The sequence below is a fragment of the Capricornis sumatraensis genome, chromosome 7 (assembly GCF_032405125.1).
Source record: "Capricornis sumatraensis isolate serow.1 chromosome 7, serow.2, whole genome shotgun sequence".
Taxonomy (NCBI): domain Eukaryota; kingdom Metazoa; phylum Chordata; class Mammalia; order Artiodactyla; family Bovidae; genus Capricornis; species Capricornis sumatraensis.
In genome coordinates, this window is record NC_091075.1 from 53,965,924 (window position 1) to 53,974,688 (window position 8,765).

Here is an 8,765-nt window from a genome sequence, read left to right on the forward strand (position 1 = left end):
AATAACTGAAGAGGAATTAGCTTTTCCAGTCCTCTAGGATACCATTATTATGTACTTGAATTAACTAAAAAACATATTTATGGGATTATGTATCTTTACCTATATAGAGTATGCATGTCAGCATGGATGTTTTAGTATGCTATTACTGTTGTAACAAATGACCACATGTTTAGTGGTTTATAAAACCCATAAATATACTATTTCACCATTTTATCCATCAAAAGGACAGTAGTAACCTCAATGCTGTTTACAAAGTATTTTTTGAGGTGGAAGACGCATTTGCATGCATAACAAGAGGCAATTATTGGCAGACAGAAAGATCTGACAGGCAAAATCTTACCTACCACAGCAGAAGAATCTTCATCTTTTATATGGATATTCAAAACATATGTTTTGACGTATAAATTGTATGACAGGAAACATGGTAAAGATTTTACTCTAAAGTATTTTATTTAATCTTCACAATGGGCCTTCTAAGTAAGTATGATTACAGAAATTTCAAGATGAGGATACATTAATTCAAAATGATTAACAAGCTTGTCCAGTAAAAGAAAATGTTTTTAGGATCAACCTGAATTTGAACCTAGAGATAACCTAACACCAAAACAGACTTCTCACTACTCTGCTTTTTATTAGTGTAACAGTAGATACTCACAAGATGACTCCTGAGGTTACTTCAGGCCTAAATATGAAGTAATGAATCAATTATTGAATTAACTTTTGAGTATGACAATAGATTTAACAATAAATTATGTTCAGGATGCCATGATCACAATTACACACACACACACACACACACACACACACACACATACTGTTGTTGCCAAAGGTTTTATTTAAGAAAAGAAATATTTGCAAAGGAACTATATAAATTCATCAGTAAGTTGTTGCAATTAAATCCAATTTTTAAAGCTTCCCTCATGGCTCGGATGGTAAAATATCTGTCTTCAATGCAGGAGACCAGGGTTCAATCACCGGATTGAGAAGAAACTGTGGAGAAAGGAATGGCTACACACTCCATTATTCTTGCCTGGATAATCCCATGGACAGAGAAGCCTGAGGAGGAGGAGGAGCCTGCAGGACAGAGGAGCCTACAGTCCATGGGGTTGCAAATAGTCAGACACAACTAAGCAGCTAACACACACTTCAAAGCTTTAACAAAGCAAGAATTCTTCTTAAACTTTATTTCTAATAAAGTGTAAAATTCAAAAAATCTTTGTGATTTTCTACTTTTTAAATTTTATTTTTTCATTCTCTCTACCTCTATTTTGTACCTCTTTTTTTTGAATCAGCACATGGAATTAATAAGTTTATTGTAGAAAATAGTACACGTATAGAACTTATGGAATCTGGTCTCCTAATTCATGGTTAGTACATTTACAAAATCTTCCTTGTATTTTTAGGAGCAAGTCATTCTCTAATCATCTAATATAGACTATACATTTTAGAGAATACCCATGCATGATCACAGAAGCTTATGCATAAGCACTAGGAAAAAAAAGAACTTTAAATAACTTATTCTCTAAGATATTGTCATGCTGTTTGTCTCATTTGATTTTACTCACTTTTATCCTTGGAAGTAGCTGTGCAAATATACTCTCAATCTTGTCTACCTTCGCCCCACACTTTAAATATATAGTGCTCTTATGCCATCAGTAACACCTTGGTGTCCTTTCAAAACACATAGCAGACCCTTCAGCCTCACATATCTATGAATATATTCAATTCTGTCATTCTTTTTACTCACAAGACAATGATGTTGCTCAAAGGAGGTGGCAACATTGCTGCTCCTTGGTTGTTATCTGTCTGGAAGTAAGCCACTCATGGAGAAGAGTTATGTTGGATTCCATTGCTTGTCAGCTTTGTCACATCTTTTTCCTCTGACTATATATTTTGTGATTATGCTTTCATCATTTTTTGCTGATTATGTTACTGAGATCTTTCTATAGTGACAGTTCCTGTTATTGATTTTAGCCATGAATCTGAGTTTTGTAATAAGCAATGATCATTTGGAAGGTGGTACTACTGTTCCTCTCCAGGTGTGTATAAGAAAAAAAAAAAAAAAAACAATTTTCTTATAAATCAGAAGTGAATTGTATATTTCAAAATGACACCAAATTGTATACTGTGTTTATTTGGGAAGGTTTCAAAAGTATGCATGTGTTTTTCAGTGAATTAGTGTTAAATAGATTTTATGAATGTATTTCTCCAATCAATTTTGGTATATAAAACTAATTTTCAGTTAGCTTGGTCTAGGTGTATGATATAGTACAGTAACAGAGAAGGAAATGGCAACTTACCTCAGTATTTTTGCCTGGAAAATCCCAGGGATAGAGGAGCCTGGTGGGCTTCTATCTATGGGGTCGCACAGAGCTGGATATGACTGACTAAACTGACTTAGTAGCAGCAGCAGCAGAGTACAGTAAACAGTCAGCTTACCAGCTAACAAACAGTCAGATTGCTGAACTTGGCATTCCCATCCTATATGGCAATAATATTATACTCTCCAGAAACTCTAATTCTTAGAAATTATATCAACATTCAAAGGGAAGATGCCAGAATTTCCAGTCCAGTTCAGTTCAGTTCATTTTAGTCGCTCAGTCGTGTCCGACTCTTTGCGACCCCATGAATCGCAGCACGCCAGGCCTTCCCGTTCATCACCAACTCCCGGAGTTCACTCAGACTCACATCCATGGAGTTCGTAATGCCATCCAGCCATCTCATCCTCTGTCGTCCCCTTCTCCTCCTGCCCCCAACCCCTCCCAGCATCAGAGTCTTTTCCAATGATCAACTCTTCTCATGAGGTGGCCAAAGTACTGGAGCTTCAGCTTTAGCATCATTCCTTCCAAAGAAATCCCAGGGTTGATTTCCTTCAGAATGGACTGGTTGGATCGCCTTGCAGTCCAAGGGAATTTCAAGAGTCTTCTCCAACACTACAGTTCAAAAGCATCAGTTCTTCGGTGCTCAGCCTTCTTCACAGTCCAACTCTAACATTCATACATGACTACTGGAAAAACCATAGGCTTGACTGGACAGACTTTAGTTGGCAAAGTAATGTCTCTGCTTTTGAATATACTATCTAGTTTGGTCATCACTTTTCTTCCAAGGAGTAAGTGTCTTTTAATTTCATGGCTGCAGTCACCATCTGCAGTGATTTTGGAGCCCAAAAATATAAAATCTGACACTGTTTCCACTGTTTCTCCATCTATTTCCCATGGAGTGATAGGACCGGATGCCATGATCTTCGTTTTCTGAATGTTGAGCTTTAAGCCAACTTTTTCACTCTCCTCTTAAAGGCAATGCCAAAGAATGCTCAAACTACCACACAGTTGCACTCATCTCACATGCTAGTAAAGCAAGTAATGCTCAAAATTCTCCAAGCCAGGCTTCAGCAATATGTGAACTGTGAACTTCCTGATGTTCAAGCTGGTTTTCGAAAAGGCAGAGGAACCAGAGATCAAATTGCCAACATCTGCTTGATCATGGAAAAAGCAAGAGAGTTCCAGAAAAACATCTATTTCTGCTTTATTGACTATGCGAAAGCCTTTGACTGTGTGGATCACAAAATTTCCAGTTAAGAGCCTCTAAAAGCCAATAGATGATTTGGGGTTGACTCTGAATAAAATGGGTATTATTTTAGAATGTTTATATCATGACATATAATTCTTAAATATGGTGCTGAGAATTTGCACTACTATTTTATAGTCATATAATATAAAAGATACTTTTATAATCTGCATAAATCTTAAAAATACCATGTTCAAAAATAATAAAAGAATAGCAGAAGGAAATGTCTTTTTCATGTGTCAGTGGCACCTATAATTCCTTCCCAGACATAGTACTAATGTCTGCCTTTTTTACTTACTTATTTACTAACTTTTTGGCTATCTTTTCCGCATGATCCTCTAGTCCTCAAACTGTAGGCATATTAAGCAGTGGGGTTTCATAGAAAGATGACACCTTAACTTTTTTTTTCAAAGCTGGATCCCTTTTTAAAATTAATACATTTTTTGTGAATCTTACGTATTTAAACTATTTCAGCAATGCTACTATGTACAAAGAGACCGTTATGGTTGTAAAACCTGAGGCCTTAAAATTCTTCACTCTATTTCATTTCAGTTTTTTTCTAGCAAAGTGAATAATTGCCATTTGAGTTGATCTATTTCATATTGTTTTCAGCAGTAAAAACCAGGCAATGCACACTAACACATTGGGTTTCCAATCACCAACAGAGACAGTCTCAATAGGTTCTGCCTTCCAAACTAAAGAAGGAGACAGGTCTACATCATCCCAAGCAGGACCATCCATTTCTGACTGCCTATCTCCCAACTACCTAGCCAATGCCACTAACTTTAGACTATTTTTTTTTTTTGCAGATAACTTCCCTTAAAATGACCAATTTTATATTAGTTATTGTAAACCTAGCTTCTGCAATGAAGAAAAATTTGGTGGAAAATTATTTCTCTCTGATGTTCCTGGCCAGTAGTTGCTTTTTCCCACAAGACAACTGGGGGAAACAGACTCCTTCCATGTAGTATCTACACCAGTCTCTTCCTTGCTTCAACTGGCCTAGTCCTCCTTTCTCTTTAAAACTCTGAACAGCGATTACTTCTTCCAGAAAACATTATTTAAAATCTGCTTACTTTCCACCTAATATTTGATTAAGTGCTTCTTATAGGTAAGCCTACCAGCATTTTGCATTGAAGTCTATTTAATGTGTTTATATGTCCAGCTATTCTTCCAGACTTTAAAATCCTTGAGGGGAATCATTTTATTTTTCTAATCTTTTAATCCACAGGATCAAAAATGGTACCAGGGATGTAAAGGAAGTTTAGTCAATATTTTTCAACTGCTGCTACTGCTGCTAAGTCACTTCAGTCGTGTCCGACTCTGTGTGACCCCACAGACAGCAGCCCACCAGGCTCCGCCATCCTTGGGAATCTCCAGGCAAGAACACTGGAGTGGGTTGCCATTTCCTTCTCCAATGCATGAAAGTCAAAAGTGAAACTGAAGTCATTCAGTCCTGTATGACTCTTAGCGACCCCATAGACTGCAGCCCACCAGGCTCCTCCATCCATGGGATTTTCCAGGAAAGAGTACTGGAGTGGGGTGCCATTGCCTTCTCCAATGTTTGTCAAATGTTGATTCAAATCACAGTCAAACTGAAAAACCATTATTTAGCTCTTGCCAGTGTTGCTGCTGAATTTGTTTGACTAATATACACAGAGATACAAAATTCCTCTGAAAAACTTACTGGCCTGTTGGTTTAAGGTTTAGCTCTGACATACAAAGAGTTAAAGTCTTGCTGGCCACTCTTTGTTGACTACATACTCTAGCAATTATTTGATCATTGATTCTAATACAAAAGGTCTTGCCAGGTGGCACTAGTCTTGAAGAACATGCCCGCCAATGCAGGAGACACAAGAGATGCAGATTCAATTCCTGGAAGAAGATTCCTTGGAGTAGGAAATGGCAACTTGCTCCAGTAATCTTGCCTGGAAAATTCCATGGACAGGGGAGCCTGACAAGCTACAGTACAAGGGGACACAAAGAGTCAGACATGACTGAGTTACTGAGCACACTCACACTCTAATATAAAACTAAAAGTCTTGACTTGTGATTAATAGACAAGTGCTATATGAAATACGTACTTATATTAGACATTTTAATAGGGGTTAAAAATTTCCTTTAATTTTGCCACCATTAACTCAATAAGGAATGTCATTAATGGATTTAACAACATTGTTATTTGGTAAATTTTAAAAAATGTCAGTCACTCTCTTAATACTTGTGACTTCTTATTACTCTGTTATCACTATAGTTTCATTGTCTATACAATATTGCATTAGTGCTAAGTCACTTTGGTCATTTCTGACTTTTTGCAACCCTATAGACTGTGGCCCTCCAAGCTCCTCTGTCCATGGGATTCTCCAGGCAAGAATAGTGGATTGCCATGCCCTCCTCCAGGAGATGTTCCTGACCCAGTGATAGAACCCATGTCTCTTATGTCTCCTGCATTGGAAGGCAAGTTCCTTACCACTGTCGCAGCAAACTTATATTAATTTAGTTAGGAATTCTTTTGTTAGTAAAATTATTTTAGAAGAAGAGATTTGATGATATCTTTAAAAATTTTTAAGGCTATCCTTTTAAAACAACTAATATTACTTCTTAGAATGTAGTCCACAGAACTACTTATCATAGTTTATATTTATGTGTTTTTTAATAGCTAGTTTTTGTTCACTTGATTCTTACTATAACACTTTCATCTGGTAACTATGCTGATTATTTGGTTCTTGCTTTGATTGTTTAAAAGTTTTTACTATCATATATATATTAAGTTGTTTGCAAAAGAATACCCTTTATAACTGTTCATAATAGGAAAAAAAATAAAAGAAAATATCCTAAATACTAACTAAAGGAAATTGATTAAATAAATCATTGCACATGAATATTATGAACTACTGTGTAGATATTTTAAGATATTTTAAGCTTTACTGTTAACACAATATCCAGGCACACCATGAGATAAGAAGACAGAGCTAAACACAGAATATGACCTCAATTTACATTAAAAGGCTAAATAAACATGCAAAAATACATAATTTTAAGTACATTCATAATAAAAGTATAAAAAGGAAAGGAACGAAACTTCTCCACTTGGGAAAGGAGAATAGGGTGATTCTATACTAGCAAAGAGCAAATTTTGTGTTTTATATTTTTGATTTTATTTTAATCTTATCTAACAGCAACAGTATCAATAGCAAAATAACTAACATTTAGTGGTGGCTTACTAAATGACAAATATTTCCAAGTTCCAAATGTTAACACATTTAATTTTCATAAAAATACTAACAGACATCTACTATTATGTCCCTTTAACATGTAAAGGAACCAAGGTACAGGGAGATTAAATAATGTTTCTGATTTCCAAAAAGCTAGTGTTTGAAAAGGATATGAACCCAACAGTTATGGGCTGGAATTTTCTTAACTACTACATTTCATGTGGTACTTGTGTGATTATAATGCTTGAATACATTACAGAAATGTCAGGAAACACCATTGATGTCACATTTTTAAAAGTAACACCGACCCTGTATGCAAGACAGGAAAAAAGACACAGCTGTGTGTAACAGACTTTTGGACTCAGAGGGAGAGGGAGAGGGTGGGATGATTTTGGAGAATGGCATTCTATCATGTATACTATCATGTAAGAATTGAATCGCCAGTCTATGTCTGACGCAGGATACAGCATGCTTGGGGCTGGTGCATGAGGATGACCCACAGAGATGTTATGGGAAGGGAGGTGGGAGGGGGGTTCATGTTTGGGAACACATGTAAGAATTAAAGATTTTAAAATTAAAAAATAAAAAAAAATAAAAGTAACACCGTATAATAGGACTACACTCATGTGATTATTATTTGTCCCACTTGGTTTAAACATAACTTTGTGGCCATTCTTGACAATGATGGCATTTAATTGGAATTATTTTTAATTCAATTTCTTTTGGTCCTGTTAGCTAGCCTACTACTTATGCAAATGCCCTATTAATGCAAGTAAAAAATTGTTGCTATTTGGTTTCATAGTACTTTCTCTTCAAAATTACAGTATTTTAGATGTAGATTACCACAAGAATCACTTCTTCCAACGTATCTACTTTAAATAGTATGTTATCATGTTCCAAACGTGGTTGTTTAATAAGGCAATATCCATACAAATCTTTCTAAGATTTGGGAATTGTCTCCAAGTTCCCTCACTTTACTTTTTAAATTTTGTTTCCCCACTGTAGCCTCCCTGCTCCAGCAAGATTCACTTCACTGATTTTGCCTACACATCACTTGCTCATTTCCACCTGAATCTAAATTTAACAAATAGATGGTATTTGTGAGTTTGTGCTAGACACAATTGTGCATGTGATTTTTGCCCATTTGATAGTATTCTTTTTCTTTAAGAGCCAGCTAGTTCCCTTCCAAATTTCTCCAAGATTTTTTGTTTGTTTTTAATCAGATGTTTCTAACTATCACACTGTTTCTTGTTGCCTCTGGCCTTCATGAGTGTGGTTTTCACCTTGTATATTTGCACTTGTTTGCACTCTGCTTTGTGAACATGTGCAGCAAGCTGAGAAGTTCATGATCTTTACGTACCACTAGTTCATACATTTGTAAAAAGTAAAGACTTCATCTTACATATTTCAAACATGACCTTTGCACATGGTTCCAAACACTGGACAATGAGTAAATTGTGGTTGACTGAAATGGGGTAAATAAAAAATACAATGAGAAATAGAGAAAAATACACAAAAACCCAAGAAAGGGAAACAAAAAAAACAATAACACTCAAAACAGAAAAATAGATTACAGGGCATGGATGATACAATCATGAAAATAAATTGTCCATACCTTTGTCTAAGTTGGGTTAAGCATGAATTGTGAAGAGAGTTCCTCCCTGCATGATTATTAACCACAAAATTTTTAGAGATACTCTTCTAATTTCACACAGATAACAAGTTACTTAAACTAACATTGATCCCAATTCCCAAGTTCTAGAAAATAGAAGTGGAATCCTACACATAATTTTGTTCATTATTCTCAAAGAAATATGAAACCATTTAAATTGTACTTGAAAATACTTCTGAGCTGAATAAAATTATGTGGTGCTAAAGTTAAGCTAAGATACACTTAAAATTTAATTTAGAGGCTAATTTAATAACTCAGCACATCATCCTGAGTCTTACTGATTTACTTCATTATCAAAACCCCATAGGATG